Below are 17,335 nucleotides of genomic sequence, written 5' to 3'. Positions count from 1 at the left end.
GTGATGATAGGTGTCATGGGACATTGTGTTGACAGTGGTCATGGAGCATTGTTAGAAAGAGAACATGGAGCAATTTAATTTCAGGGGCCATGAAAAATTGTGAATTCATAGGCCATGGAGTATTCAGATGAATGTGGTCCAGGGTCATTGTGACGAAAATTGTCCTGGAATATTGTGATGACACGGTTCATGGAGCATTGCGATGACAAGGGCCATGGCGAAATGTGAAGACAGGTGTCACGGGGCATTGTGATGACAGTGGTCATCTAGAATTGTGAAGAAAGATATCATGGAGCACTGGGATGACAGGGGCCATGGAGAATTGTGATGACAGGGGTCATGGGTCATTTTGATGACACGGCCATGGAACATTATGATGACAAGAATTCTGGAGCATTGTGATAAAATGGGCATGGACCATTGAGATTAGAGGGGCCAAGGAGCATTCTGATGACAACGTCATGGAGCATTGTGATGACAAGGGTCATCGAGCTTTCTGATGACAGTGGTCATGAAACATTATGATGAATGTGGTCATGCATCATTGTGATGACAAGTGTCGTGGAGCATTGTGATGACAGGGGTCATGGAGCATAGTGATGCAACGGGCAATGGAGCATCGTGTTGACAGGCGTCATGGGACATTGTGTTGACAGTGGTCATGGAGCATTATTAGAAAGGGAACATGGAGCAATTTGATTTCAGGGGCCATGAAAAATTGCGAGTACATAGGCCATGGAGTATTCAGATGAATGTGGTCAAGGATCATTGTGACGAAAAGTGTCCTGGAATATTGTGATGACACTGTTCATGGAGCATTGCGATGACAAGGGCCATGGCGCAATGTGAAGCCAGGTGTCATGGGGCATTGTGAAGACTGTGGTCATGTAGTATTGTGAACAAAGATATCATGGAGCACTGGGATGACAGGGGCCATGGAGCACTGTGATGACAGGGGTCATGGGGCATTGTGATGACAAGACCATGGAACATTATGATGACAAGAATTCTGGAGCATTGTGATAAAAAGGGCATGGACCATTGTGATTAGAGGGGCCAAGGAGCATTCTGATGACAACGGCATGGAGCATTGTGATGACAAGAGTCATCGAGCATTGTGATGATAGTGGTCATGAAGCATTGTGATGAATGTGGTCATGGATCATTGTGATGACAAGTGTCGTGGAGCATTGTGATGACAGGGGTCATAGAGCATTGTGATGACACGGTTATGGAATATTGTGATGACCAGAGTTCTGTAGTACAGTGATGAAACTGGAATGTAGCATTGTGATTACAGGGGTATTGGAGCATTGTGATGACAATTGTTCTAGAACTTTGTGATGACACGGAACATGGAGCATAGTGATGAAAGGGGCCATGGAGCATTGTGATGATAGGCGTCATGGGAAATTGTGTTGACAGTGGTCATGGAGCATTGTTAGAAAGGGAACATGGAGCAATTAGATTTCAGGGGCCATGAAAAATTGTGAATACATAGGCCATAGAGTATTCAGATGAATGTGGTCAAGGATAATTGTGACGAAAAGTGTCCTGGAATATTGGGATGACACGCTTCATGGAGCATTGCGATGACAAGGGCCATGGCGAAATGTGAAGACAGGTGTCATGGGGCATTGTGAAGACAGTGGTCATGTAGTATTGTGAAGAAAGATATCATGGAGCACTGGGATGACAGGGGCCATGGAGCATTGTGATGACAGGGGTCATGGGGCATTGTAATGACACGGCCATGGAACATTATGATGACAAGAATTCTGGAGCATTGTGATAAACAGGGCATAGACCATTGTGATTAGAGGGGCCAAGGAGCATTCTGATGACAACGGCATGGAGCATTGTGATGACAAGGGTCATCGAGCATTGTGATGACAGTGGTCATGAAGCATTTTGATGAATGTGATCATGCATCATTGTGATGACAAGTGTCGTGGAGCATTGTGATGACAGGGGTCATAGACCATTGTGATGACACGGTTATGGAATATTGTGATGACCAGAATTCTGTACCACAGTGATGAAAAGGGAATGGAGCATTGTGATTACAGGGGTCATGGAGCATTTTGATGAAAATTGTTTAGAACATTGTGAAGACAGGGATCATGGAGCATAGTGATGAAAGGGGCCATGGAGCATTGTGTTGACAGGCGTCATGGGACATTGTGTTGACAGTGGTCATGGAGCATTGTTAGAAAGAGAACATGGAGCAATTTGATTTCAGGGGCCATGAAAAATTGCGAATACATAGGCCATGGAGTATTCAGATGAATGTGGTCAAGTATCATTGTGACGAAAAGTGTCCTGGAATATTGTGATGACACGGTTCATGGAGCATTGCGATGACAAGTGCCATGGCAAAATGTGAAGACAGGTGTCATGGGGCATTGTGATGACAGTGGTCATCTACAAATGTGAAGAAAGATATCATGGAGCACTGGGATGAAAGGGGCCATGGAACATTGTGATGACAGGGGTCATGGGGCATTGTGATGATACGGCCATGGAACATTATGATGACAAGAATTTTGGAGCATTGTGATAAAAAGGGCATGGACCATTGTGATTAGAGGGGCCAAGGAGCATTCTGATGACAACGGCATGGAGCATTGTGATGACAAATGTCATCTAGCATTGTGATGACAGTGGTCATGAAGCATTGTGATGAATGTGGTCATGCATCATTGTGATGACAAGTGTCGTGGAGCATTGTGATGACAGGGGTCATAGACCATTGTGATGACACGGTTATGGAATATTGTGATGACCAGAATTCTGTAGCACTGTGATGAAACGGGAATGTAGCATTGTGATTACAGGGGTATTGGAGCATTGTGATGACAATTGTTCTAGAACATTGTGATGACAGGGATCATGGAGCATAGTGATGAAAGGGGCCATGGAGCATTGTGATGATAGGCGTCATGGGAAATTGTGTGGACAGTGGTCATGGAGCATTGATAGAAAGGGAACATGGAGCAATTAGATTTCAGGGGCCATGAAAAATTGTGAATACATAGGCCATGGTGTATTCAGATGAATGTGGTCAAGGATCATTGTGACGAAAAGTGTCCTGGAATATTGTGATGACACGGTTCATGGAGCATTGCGATGACAAGGGCCATTGCGAAATGTGAAGACAGGTGTCATGGGGCATTGTGAAGACAGTGGTCATGTAGTATTGTGAAGAAAGATATCATGGAGCACTGGGATGACAGGGGCCATGGAGCATTGTGATGACAGGGGTCATGGGGCATTGTGATGACACGGCCATGGAACATTATGATGACAAGAATTCTGGAGCATTGTGATAATCAGGGCATGGACCATTATGATTAGAGGGGCCAAGGAGCATTCTGATGACCACGGCATGGAGCATTGTGATGAAAAGGGTCATCGAGCATTGTGATGACAGTGGTCATGAAGCATTGTGATGAATGTGGTCATTCATCATTGTGATGACAAGTGTCGTGGAGCATTGTGATGACAGGGTCATAGAGCATTGTGATGACACGGTTATGGAATATTCTGATGACCAGAATTCTGTACCACAGTGATGAAAACGGAATGGAGCATTGTGATTACAGGTGTCATGGAGCATTTTGATGACAATTGTTTAGAACATTGTGAAGACAGTGATCATGGAGCATAGTGATGAAAGGGGCCATGGAGCATTGTGTTGCCAGGCGTCATGGGACATTGTGTTGACAGTGGTCACGGAGCATTGTTAGAAAGAGAACATGGAGCAATTTGATTTCAGGGGCCATGAAAAATTGCGAATACATAGGCCATGGAGTATTCAGATGAATGCGGTCAAGTATCATTGTGACGAAAAGTGTCCTGGAATATTGTGATGACACGGTTCATGGAGCATTGCGATGACAAGTGCCATGGCAAAATGTGAAGACAGGTGTCATGGGGCATTGTGATGACAGTGGTCATCTACAATTGTGAAGAAAGATATCATGGAACACTGGGATGAAAGGGGCCATGGAACATTGTGATGACAGGGGTCATGGGTCATTGTGATGATACGGCCATGGAACATTATGATGACAAGAATTCTGGAGCATTGTGATAAAAAGTGCATGGACCATTGTGATTAGAGGGGCCAAGGAGCATTCTGATGACAACGGCATGGAGCATTGTGATGAATGTGGTCATGGATCATTGTGATGACAAGTGTCGTGGAGCATTGTGATGACAGGGGTCATAGAGCATTGTGATGACACGGTTATGGAATATTGTGATGACCAGAATTCTTTAGCACTGTGATGAAACGGGAATGGAGCATTGTGATTACAGGGGTATTGGAGCATTGTGATGACAATTGTTCTAGAACATTGTGAAGACAGGGATCATGGAGCATAATGATGAAAGGGGCAATGGAGCATTGTGTTGACAGGCGTCATGGGATATTGTGTTGACAGTGGAGATGGAGCATTGTTAGAAAGGGAACATGGAGCAATTTGATTTCAGGGGCCATGAACAATTGTGAATACATAGGCCATGGAGTATTCAGATGAATGTGGTCAAGGATCATTGTGACAAAAAGTGTCCTGGAATATTGTGATGACACGGTTCATGGGGCATTGCGATGACAAGGGCCATGGCGAAATGTGAAGACAGGTGTCATGGGGCATTGTGATGACAGTGGTCATCTAGAATTGTGAAGATAGATATCATGGAGCACTGGGATGACAGGGGCCATGGAGCATTGTGATGACACGGGTCATGGGGCATTGTGATGACATGGCCATGGAACATTATGATGACAAGAATTCTGGAGCATTGTGATAAAAAGGGCATGGACCATTGTGATTAGATGGGCCAAGGAGCATTCTGATGACAACGGCATGGAGCATTGTAATGACAAGGGTCATCGAGCATTGTGATGACAGTGGTCCTGAAGCATTGTGATGAATGTGGTCATGGATCATTGTGATGACAAGTGTCGTAGAGCATTGTGATGACAGGGGTCATAGAGCATTGTGATGAAACGGTTATGCAATATTGTGATGACCAGAATTCTGTAGCACTGTGATGAAAAGGGAATGGAGCTTTGTGATTACAGGGGTCATGGAGCATTGTGATGACAAATGTTCTAGAACATTGTGAAGACAGGGATCATGGTGCATAGTGATGAAAGGGGCCATGGAGCATTGTGATGACAGGCGTCATGGGACAATGTGTTGACAGTGGTCATGGAGCCTTGTTAGAAAGGGAACATGGAGCAATTTGATTTCAGGGGTCATGAAAAATTGTGAATACATAGGCCATGGAGTATTCAGATAAATATGGTCAAGGATCATTGTGACGAAAATTGTCCTGGAATATTGTGATGACACGGTTCATGGAGCATTGCAATGACAAGGGCCATGGCGAAATGTGAAGACAGGTGTCTTGGGGCAATGTGATGACAGTGGTCCTCTAGAATTGTGAAGAAAGATATCATGGAGCACAGGGTTGACAGGGGCCATGGAGCATTGTGATGACAGGGGTCAATGGGCATTGTGATGACACGGCCATGGAACATTATGATGAGAAGAATTCTGGAGCATTGTGATAAAAAGGGCATGGACCATTGTTATTAGAGGGGCCAAGGAGCATTCTGATGACAACGGCATGGAGCATTGTGATGAAAGTGGTCATGGATCATTGTGATGACAAGTGTCGTGGAGCATTGTGATGACAGGGGTCATAGAGCATTGTGATGACACGGTTATGGAATATTGTGATGACCAGAATTCTTTAGCACTGTGATGAAAAGGGAACGGAGCATTGTGATAACAGGGGTCACGGAGCATTGTGATGACAATTGTTTAGAACATTGTGAAGACAGGGATCATGGAGCATAGTGATGAAAGGGGCCATGGAGCATTGTGTTGACAGGCGTCATGGGACATTGTGTTGACAGTGGTCATGGAGCATTGTTAGAAAGAGAACATGGAGCAATTTGATTTCAGGGGCCATGAAAAATTGCGAATACATAGGCCATGGAGTATTCAGATGAATGTGGTCAAGTATCATTGTGACGAAAAGTGTCCTGGAATATTGTGATGACACGGTTCATGGAGCATTGCAATGACAAGTGCCATGGCAAAATGTGAAGACAGGTGTCATGCGGCATTGTGATGACAGTGGTCATCTACAATTGTGAAGAAAGATATCATGGAGCAGTGGGATGAAAGGTGCCATGGAACATTGTGATGACAGGGGTCATGGGTCATTGTGATGATACGGCCATGGAACATTATGATGACAAGAATTCTGGAGCATTGTGATAAAAAGGGCATGGACCATTGTGATTAGAGGGGCCAAGGAGCATTCTGATGACAACGGCATGGAGCATTGTGATGACAAATGTCATCTAGCATTGTGATGACAGTGGTCATGAAGCATTGTGATGAAAGTGGTCATGGATCATTGTGATGACAAGTGTCGTGGAGCATTGTGATGATAGGGGTCATAGAGCATTGTGATGACACGGTTATGGAATATTGTGATGACCAGAATTCTGTAGCACTGTGATGAAAAGGGAATGGAGCATTGTGATTACAGGGGTCATGGAGCATTGTTTTGACAATTGTTCTAGAACATTGTGATGACAGGGATCATGGAGCATAGTGATGAAAGGGTCCATGGAGCATTGTGATGACAGGCATCATGGGACATTGTGTTGTCAGTGGTCATGGAGCATTGTTAAAAAGGGAACATGGAGCAATTTGATTTCAGGGGCCATGAACAATTGTGAATACATAGGCCATGGAGTATTCAGATGAATGTGGTCAAGGATCATTGTGACGACAAGTGTCCTGGAATATTGTGATGACAAGGTTCATGGAGCATTGCGATGACAAGGGCCATGGCGAAATGTGAAGACAGGTGTCATGGGGCATTGTGATGACAGTGGTCATCTAGAATTGTGAAGAAAGATATCATGGAGCACTGGGATGACAGGGGCCATGGAGCATTGTGATGACAGGGATCATGGGGCATTGTGATGACACGGCCATGGAACATTATGATGACAAGAATTCTGGAGCATTGTGATAAAAAGTTCATGGACCATTGTGATTAGAGGGGCCAAGGAGCTTTCTGATGACAACGGCATGGAGCATTGTGATGACAAGGGTCATCGAGCATTGTGATGATGGTGGTCATGAAGCATTGTGATGAATGTGGTCATGCATCATTGTGATGACAAGTGTCGTGGAGCATTGTGATGACAGGGGTCATAGAGCATTGTGATGACACGGTTATGGAATATTGTGATGACCAGAATTCTGTAGCACTGTGATTAAACGGGAATGTAGCATTGTGAATACAGGGGTATTGGAGCATTGTGATGACAATTGTTCTAGAACATTGTGATGACAGGGATCATGGAGCATAGTGATGAAAGGGGCCATGGAGCATTGTGATGATAGGCGTCATGGGAAATTGTGTTGACAGTGGTCATGGAGCATTGTTAGAAAGGGAACATGGAGCAATTTGATTTCAGGGGCCATGAAAAATGGATAATACATAGGCCATGGAGTATTCAGATGAATGTGGTCAAGGATCATTGTGACGAAAAGTGTCCTGGAATATTGTGATGACACGGTTCATGGAGCATTGCGATGACAAGGGCCATGGCGAAATGGGAAGACAGGTGTCATGGGGCCTTGTGATGACAGTGGTCATCTAGAATTGTGAAGAAAGATATCATGGAGCACAGGGATGACAGGGGCCATGGAGCATTGTGATGACAGTGGTCATGAAGCATTGTGATGAATGTGGTCATGGATCATTATGATGACAAATGTCGTAGAGCATTGTGATGACAGGGGTCATAGATCATTGTGATGACACGGTTATGCAATATTGTGATGACCAGAATTCTGCAGCACAGTGATGAAAAGGGAATGGAGCATTGTGAATACAGGGGTCATGGAGCATTGTGATGACAAATGTTCTAGAACATTGTGATGACAGGGATCATGGAGCATAGTGATGAAAGGGGCAATGGAGATTTGTGTTGACAGGCGTCATGGGACATTGTGTTGACAGTGGTCATGGAGCATTGTTAGAAAGGGAACATGGAGCAATTAGATTTCAGGGGCCATGAAAAATTGTGAATACATAGGCCATGGAGTATTCAGATGAATGTGGTCAAGGATCATTGTGACGAAAAGTGTCCTGGAATATTGTGATGACACGGTTCATGGAGCACTGCGATGACAAGGGCCATGGCGAAATGTGAAGACAGGTGTCATGGGGCATTGTGAAGACAGTGGTCATGTAGTATTGTGAAGAAAGATATCATGGAGCACTGGGATGACAGGGGCCATGGAGCATTGTGATGACAGGGGTCATGGGGCTTTGTGATGACACGGCCATGGAACATTATGATGACAAGAATTCTGGAGCATTGTGATAAACAGGGCATGGACCACTGTGATTAGAGGGGCCAAGGAGCATTCTGATGACAACAGCATGGAGCATTGTGATGACAAGCGTCATCGAGCGTTGTGATGACAAGAGTCGTGGAGCATTGTGATGACAGGGGTCATAGAGCATTGTGATGACACGGTTATGGAATATTGTGATGACCAGAATTCTGTACCACAGTGATGAAAAGGGAATGGAGCATTGTGATTACAGGGATCATGGAGCATTGTGATGACAATTGTTTAGAACATTGTGAAGACAGGGATCATGGAGCATAGTGATGAAAGGGGCCATGGAGCATTGTGTTGACAGGCGTCATGGGACATTGTGTTGACAGTGGTCATGGAGCATTGTTAGAAAGAGAACATGGAGCAATTTGATTTCAGGGGCCATGAAAAATTGCGAATACATAGGCCATGGAGTATTCAGATGAATGTGGTCAAGTATCATTGTGACGAAAAGTGTCCTGGAATATTGTGATGACACGGTTCATGGAGCATTGCAATGACAAGTGCCATGGCAAAATGTGAAGACAGGTGTCATGCGGCATTGTGATGACAGTGGTCATCTACAATTGTGAAGAAAGATATCATGGAGCAGTGGGATGAAAGGGGCCATGGAACATTGTGATGACAGGGGTCATGGGTCATTGTGATGATACGGCCATGGAACATTATGATGACAAGAATTCTGGAGCATTGTGATAAAAAGGGCATGGACCATTGTGATTAGAGGGGCCAAGGAGCATTCTGATGACAACGGCATGGAGCATTGTGATGACAAATGTCATCTAGCATTGTGATGACAGTGGTCATGAAGCATTGTGATGAAAGTGGTCATGGATCATTGTGATGACAAGTGTCGTGGAGCATTGTGATGATAGGGGTCATAGAGCATTGTGATGACACGGTTATGGAATATTGTGATGACCAGAATTCTGTAGCACTGTGATGAAACGGGAATGTAGCATTGTGAATACAGGGGTATTGGAGCATTGTGATGACAATTGTTCTAGAACATTGTGATGACAGGGATCATGGAGCATAGTGATGAAAGGGGCCATGGAGCATTGTGATGATAGGCGTCATGGGAAATTGTGTTGACAGTGGTCATGGAGCATTGTTAGAAAGGGAACATGGAGCAATTTGATTTCAGGGGCCATGAAAAATGGATAATACATAGGCCATGGAGTATTCAGATGAATGTGGTCAAGGATCATTGTGACGAAAAGTGTCCTGGAATATTGTGATGACACGGTTCATGGAGCATTGCGATGACAAGGGCCATGGCGAAATGGGAAGACAGGTGTCATGGGGCCTTGTGATGACAGTGGTCATCTAGAATTGTGAAGAAAGATATCATGGAGCACAGGGATGACAGGGGCCATGGAGCATTGTGATGACAGTGGTCATGAAGCATTGTGATGTATGTGGTCATGGATCATTATGATGACAAAGGTCGTAGAGCATTGTGATGACAGGGGTCATAGATCATTGTGATGACACGGTTATGCAATATTGTGATGACCAGAATTCTGTACCACAGTGATGAAAAGGGAATGGAGCATTGTGATTACAGGGATCATGGAGCATTGTGATGACAATTGTTCTAGAACATTGTGAAGACAGGGATCATGGAGCATAGTGATGAAAGGGGCCATGGAGCATTGTGATGATAGGCGTCATGGGAAATTGTGTTGACAGTGGTCATGGAGCATTGTTAGAAAGGGAACATGGAGCAATTAGATTTCAGGGGCCATGAAAAATTGTGAATACATATGCCATGTAGTATTCAGATGAATGTGGTCAAGGATAATTGTGACGAAAAGTGTCCTGGAATATTGTGATGACACGGTTCATGGAGCATTGCGATGAAAAGGGCCATGGCGAAATGTGAAGACAGGTGTCATGGGGCATTGTGAAGACAGTGGTCATGTAGTATTGTGAAGAAAGATATCATGGAGCACTGGGATGACAGGGGCCATGGAGCATTGTGATGACAGGGGTCATGGGGCATTGTGATGACACGGCCATGGAACATTATGATGACAAGAATTCTGGAGTATTGTGATAAACAGGGCATGGACCATTGTGATTAGAGGGGCCAAGGAGCATTCTGATGACAACGGCATGGAGCATTGTGATGACAAGGGTCATCGAGCATTGTGATGACAGTGGTCATGAAGCATTGTGATGAATGTGGTCATGCATCATTGTGATGAAAAGTGTCGTGGAGCATTGTGATGACAGGGGTCATAGAGCATTGTGATGACACGGTTATGGAATATTGTGATGACCAGAATTCTGTACCACAGTGATGAAAAGGGAATGGAGCATTGTGATTAAAGGGATCATGGAGCATAGTGATGAAAGGGGCCATGCAGCATTGTGTTGACAGGCGTCATGGGACATTGTGTTGACAGTGGTCATGGAGCATTGTTAGAAAGAGAACATGGAGCAATTTGATTTCAGGGGCCATGAAAAATTGCGAGTACATAGGCCATGGAGTATTCAGATGAATGTGGTCAGGTATCATTGTGACGAAAAGTGTCCTGGAATATTGTGATGACACGGTTCATGGAGCATTGCGATGACAAGTGCCATGGCAAAATGTGAAGACAGGTGTCATGGGGCATTGTGATGACAGTGGTCATCTAGAATTGTGAAGAAAGATATCATGGAGCACTGGGATGAAAGGGGCCATGGAACATTGTGATGACAGGGGTCATGGGGCATTGTGATGATACGGCCATAGAACATTATGATGACAACAATTCTGGAGCATTGTGATAAAAAGGGCATGGACCATTGTGATTAGAGGGGCCAAGGAGCATTCTGATGAAAACGGCATGGAGCATTGTGATTACAAATGTCATCTAGCATTGTGATGAGAGTGGTCATGAAGCATTGTGATGAAAGTGGTCATGGATCATTGTGATGACAAGTATCGTGGAGCATTGTGATGACAGGGGTCATAGAGCATTGTGATGACACGGTTATGGAATATTGTGATGACCAGAATTCTGTAGCACTGTGATGAAAAGGGAATGGAGCATTGTGATTACATGGGTCATGGAGCATTGTGTTGACAATTGTTCTAGAACATTGTGATGACAGGGATCATGGAGCATAGTGATGAAAGGGGCCATGGAGCATTGTGATGACAGGCGTCATGGGACATTGTGTTGACAGTGGTCATGGAGCATTGTTAGAAAGGGAACATGGAGAAATTAGATTTCAGGGGCCATGAAAAATGGTGAATACATAGGCCATGGAGTATTCAGATGAATGTGGTCAAGGATCATTGTGACGACAAGTGTCCTGGAATATTGTGATGACACGGTTCATGGAGCATTGCGATGACAAGGGCCATGGCGAAATGTGAAGACAGGTGTCATGGGGCATTGTGATGACAGGGGTCATGGGGCATTGTGATGACACGGCAATGGAACATTATGATGAGAAGAATTCTGGAGCATTGTGATAAAAAGGGCATGGACCATTGTGATTAGAGGGGCCAAGGGGCATTCTGATGAAAACGGCATGGAGCATTGTGATGACAAGGGTCATCGAGCATTGTGATGACAGTGGTCATGAAGCATTGTGATGAATGTGGTCATGGATCATTGTGATGACAAGTGTCGTGGAGCATTGTGATGACAGGGGTCATAGAGCATTGTGATGACACGGTTATGGAATATTGTGATAACCAGAATACTGTAGCACTGTGATGAAACGGGAATGGAGCATTGTGATTACAGGGGTATTGGAGCATAGTGATGACAATTGTTCTAGAACATTGTGATGACAGGGATCATGGAGCATAGTGATGAAAGGGGCCATGGAGCATTGTGATGACAGGCGTCATGGGAAATTGTGTTGACAGTGGTCATGGAGCATTGTTAGAAAGGGAACATGGAGCAATTTGATTTCAGGGGCCATGAAAAATGGATAATACATAGGCCATGGAGTATTCAGATGAATGTGGTCAAGGATCATTGTGACGACAAGTGTCCTGGAATATTGTGATGACACGGTTCATGGAGCATTGCGATGACAAGGGCCATGGCGAAATGTGAAGACAGGTGTCATGGGGCATTGTGATGACAGGGGTCATGGGGCATTGTGATGACACGGCCATGGAACATTATGATGAGAAGAATTCTGGAGCATTGTGATAAAAAGGGCATGGACCATTGTGATTAGAGGGGCCAAGGGGCATTCTGATGAAAACGGCATGGAGCATTGTGATGACAAGCGTCATCGAGCATTGTGATGACAGTGGTCATGAAGCATTGTGATGAATGTGGTCATGGATCATTGTGTTGACAAGTGTCATGGAGCATTGTGATGACAGGGGTCATAGAGCATTGTGTTAACACGGTTATGGAATATTGTGATGACCAGAATTCTGTAGCACTGTGATGAAAAGGCAATGGAGCATTGTGATTACAGGGGTCATGGAGCATTGTGATGACAATTGTTCTAGAACATTGTGATGACAGGGATCATGGAGCATAGTGATGAAAGGGGCCATGGAGCATTGTGATGACAGGCGTCATGGGACATTGTGTTGACAGTGGTCATGGAGAATTGTTAGAAAGGGAACATGGAGCAATTTTTTTGTCAGGGGACATGAAAAATTGCGAATACATAGGCCATGGAGTATTCAGATGAATGTGGTCAAGGATCATTGTGACGAAAAGTGTCCTGGAATATTGTGATGACACGGTTCATGGAGCATTGCGATGACAAGGGCAATGGCGAAATGTGAAGACAGGTATCATGGGGAATTGTGATGACAGTGGTCATCTAGAATTGTGAAAAAGATAACATGGAGCACTGGGATGATAGGGTACATGGAACATTGTGATGACAGGGGTCATGGGGCATTGTGATGACACGGCCATGGAACATTATGATGACAAGAATTCTGGAGCATTGTGATAAAAAGGGCATGGACCATTGTGATTAGAGGGGCCAAGGAGCATTCTGATGACAACGGCATGGAGCATTGTGATGACAAGGGTCATCGAGCATTGTGATGACAGTGGTCATGAAGCATTGTGATGAATGTGGTCATGGATCATTGTGATGACAAGTGTCGTGGAGCATTGTGATGACAGGGGTCATAGAGCATTGTGATGACACGGTTATGGAATATTGTGATGACCAGAATTCTGTAGCACTGTGATGAAAAGGGAATGGAGCATTGTGATTACAGGGGTCATGGAGCATTGTGATGACAATTGTTCTAGAACATTGTGATGACAGGGATCATGGAGCATAGTGATGAAAGGGGCCATGGAGCATTGTGATGACAGGCGTCATGGGACATTGTGTTGACAGTGGTCATGGAGCATTGTTAGAAAGGGAACATGGAGCAATTTGATTTCAGGGGCCATGAAAAATTGCGAATACATAGGCCATGGAGTATTCAGATGAATGTGGTCAAGGATCATTGTGACGAAAAGTGTCCTGGAATATTGTGATGACACGGTTCATGGAGCATTGCGATGACAAGGGCCATGGCGAAATGGGAAGACAGGTGTCATGGGGCCTTGTGATGACAGTGGTCATCTAGAATTGTGAAGAAAGATATCATGGAGCACAGGGATGACAGGGGCCATGGAGCATTGTGATGACAGTGGTCATGAAGCACTGTGATGAATGTGGTCATGGATCATTATGATGACAAATGTCGTAGAGCATTGTGATGACAGGGGTCATAGATCATTGTGATGACACGGTTATGCAATATTGTGATGACCAGAATTCTGTAGCACTGTGATGAAAAGGGAATGGAGCATTGTGATTACAGGGGTCATGGAGCATTGTGATGACAATTGTTCTAGAACATTGCGAAGACAGGGATCATGGAGCATAGTGATGAAAGGGGCCATGGAGCATTGTGATGATAGGCGTCATGGGAAATTGTGTTGACAGTGGTCATGGAGCATTGTTAGAAAGGGAACATGGAGCAATTAGATTTCAGGGGCCATGAAAAATTGTGAATACATATGCCATGTAGTATTCAGATGAATGTGGTCAAGGATAATTGTGACGAAAAGTGTCCTGGAATATTGTGATGACACGGTTCATGGAGCATTGCGATGAAAAGGGCCATGGCGAAATGTGAAGACAGGTGTCATGGGGCATTGTGAAGACAGTGGTCATGTAGTATTGTGAAGAAAGATATCATGGAGCACTGGGATGACAGGGGCCATGGAGCATTGTGATGACATGGGTCATGGGGCATTGTGATGACACGGCCATGGAACATTATGATGACAAAAATTCTGGAGCATTGTGATAAACAGGGCATGGACCATTGTGATTAGAGGGGCCAAGGAGCATTCTGATGACAACGGCATGGAGCATTGTGATGACAAGGGTCATCGAGCATTGTGATGACAGTGGTCATGAAGCATTGTGATGAATGTGGTCATGCATCATTGTGATGACAAGTGTCGTGGAGCATTGTGATGACAGGGGTCATAGAGCATTGTGATGACACGGTTATGGAATATTGTGATGACCAGAATTCTGTACCACAGTGATGAAAAGGGAATGGAGCATTGTGATTATAGGGATCATGGAGCATAGTGATGAAAGGGGCCATGGAGCATTGTGTTGACAGGCGTCATGGGACATTGTGTTGACAGTGGTCATGGAGCATTGTTAGAAAGAGAACATGGAGCAATTTGATTTCAGGGGCCATGAAAAATTGCGAGTACATAGGTCATGGAGTATTCAGATGAATGTGGTCAAGTATCTTTGTGACGAAAAGTGTCCTGGAATATTGTGATGACACGGTTCATGGAGCATTGCGATGACAAGTGCCATGGCAAAATGTGAAGACAGGTGTCATGGGGCATTGTGATGACAGTGGTCATCTAGAATTGTGAAGAAAGATATCATGGAGCACTGGGATGAAAGGGGCCATGGAACATTGTGATGACAGGGGTCATGGGGCATTGTGATGATACGGCCATGGAACATTATGATGACAACAATTCTGGAGCATTGTGATAAAAAGGGCATGGACCATTGTGATTAGAGGGGCCAAGGAGCATTCTGATGACAACGGCATGGAGCATTGTGATGACAAGGGTCATCGAGCATTGTGATGACAGTGGTCATGAAGCATTGTGATGAATGTGGTCATGGATCATTTTGATGACAAGTGTCGTGGAGCATTGTGATGACAGGGGTCATAGATCATTGTGATGACAGGATTATGGAATATTGTGATGACCAGAATTCTGTAGCACTGTGATGAAAAGGGAATGGAGCATTGTGATTACAGGGGTCATGGAGCATTGTGATGACAATTGTTCTAGAACATTGTGATGACAGGGATCATGGAGCATAGTGATGAAAGGGGCCATGGAGCATTGTGATGACAGGCGTCATGGGACATTGTGTTGACAGTGGTAATGGAGCATTGTTAGAAAGGGAACATGGAGCAATTTGATTTCAGGGGCCATGAAAAATTGCGAATACATAGGCCATGGAGTATTCAGATGAATGTGGTCAAGGATCATTGTGACGAAAAGTGTCCTGGAATATTGTGATGACACGGTTCATGGAGCATTGTGATGACAAGGGCCATGGCGAAATGGGAAGACAGGTGTCATGGGGCCTTGTGATGACAGTGGTCATCTAGAATTGTGAAGAAAGATATCATGGAGCACAGGGATGACAGGGGCCATGGAGCATTGTGATGACAGTGGTCATGAAGCATTGTGATGAATGTGGTCATGGATCATTATGATGACAAATGTCGTAGAGCATTGTGATGACAGGGGTCATAGATCATTGTGATGACACGGTTATGCAATATTGTGATGACCAGAATTCTGTAGCACTGTGATGAAAAGGGAATGGAGCATTGTGATTACAGGGGTCATGGAGCATTGTGATGACAATTGTTCTAGAACATTGTGAAGACAGGGATCATGGAGCATAGTGATGAAAGGGGCCATGGAGCATTGTGATGATAGGCGTCATGGGAAATTGTGTTGACAGTGGTCATGGAGCATTGTTAGAAAGGGAACATGGAGCAATTAGATTTCAGGGGCCATGAAAAATTGTGAATACATATGCCATGTAGTATTCAGATGAATGTGGTCAAGGATAATTGTGACGAAAAGTGTCCTGGAATATTGTGATGACACGGTTCATGGAGCATTGCGATGAAAAGGGCCATGGCGAAATGTGAAGACAGGTGTCATGGGGCATTGTGAAGACAGTGGTCATGTAGTATTGTGAAGAAAGATATCATGGAGCACTGGGATGACAGGGGCCATGGAGCATTGTGATGACAGGGGTCATGGGGCATTGTGATGACACGGCCATGGAACATTATGATGACAAAAATTCTGGAGCATTGTGATAAACAGGGCATGGACCATTGTGATTAGAGGGGCCAAGGAGCATTCTGATGACAACGGCATGGAGCATTGTGATGACAAGGGTCATCGAGCATTGTGATGACAGTGGTCATGAAGCATTGTGATGAATGTGGTCATGCATCATTGTGATGACAAGTGTCGTGGAGCATTGTGATGACAGGGGTCATAGAGCATTGTGATGACACGGTTATGGAATATTGTGATGACCAGAATTCTGTACCACAGTGATGAAAAGGGAATGGAGCATTGTGATTATAGGGATCATGGAGCATAGTGATGAAAGGGGCCATGGAGCATTGTGTTGACAGGCGTCTTGGGACATTGTGTTGACAGTGGTCATGGAGCATTGTTAGAAAGAGAACATGGAGCAATTTGATTTCAGGGGCCATGAAAAATTGCGAGTACATAGGTCATGGAGTATTCAGATGAATGTGGTCAAGTATCTTTGTGACGAAAAGTGTCCTGGAA

This window comes from Eschrichtius robustus, unplaced genomic scaffold (genome assembly GCF_028021215.1).
Source record: "Eschrichtius robustus isolate mEscRob2 unplaced genomic scaffold, mEscRob2.pri scaffold_26, whole genome shotgun sequence".
Classification (NCBI taxonomy): Eukaryota; Metazoa; Chordata; class Mammalia; order Artiodactyla; family Eschrichtiidae; genus Eschrichtius; species Eschrichtius robustus.
The sequence above is the reverse complement of the archived record's forward strand: the minus strand, read 5'-3'. Positions refer to the sequence as shown.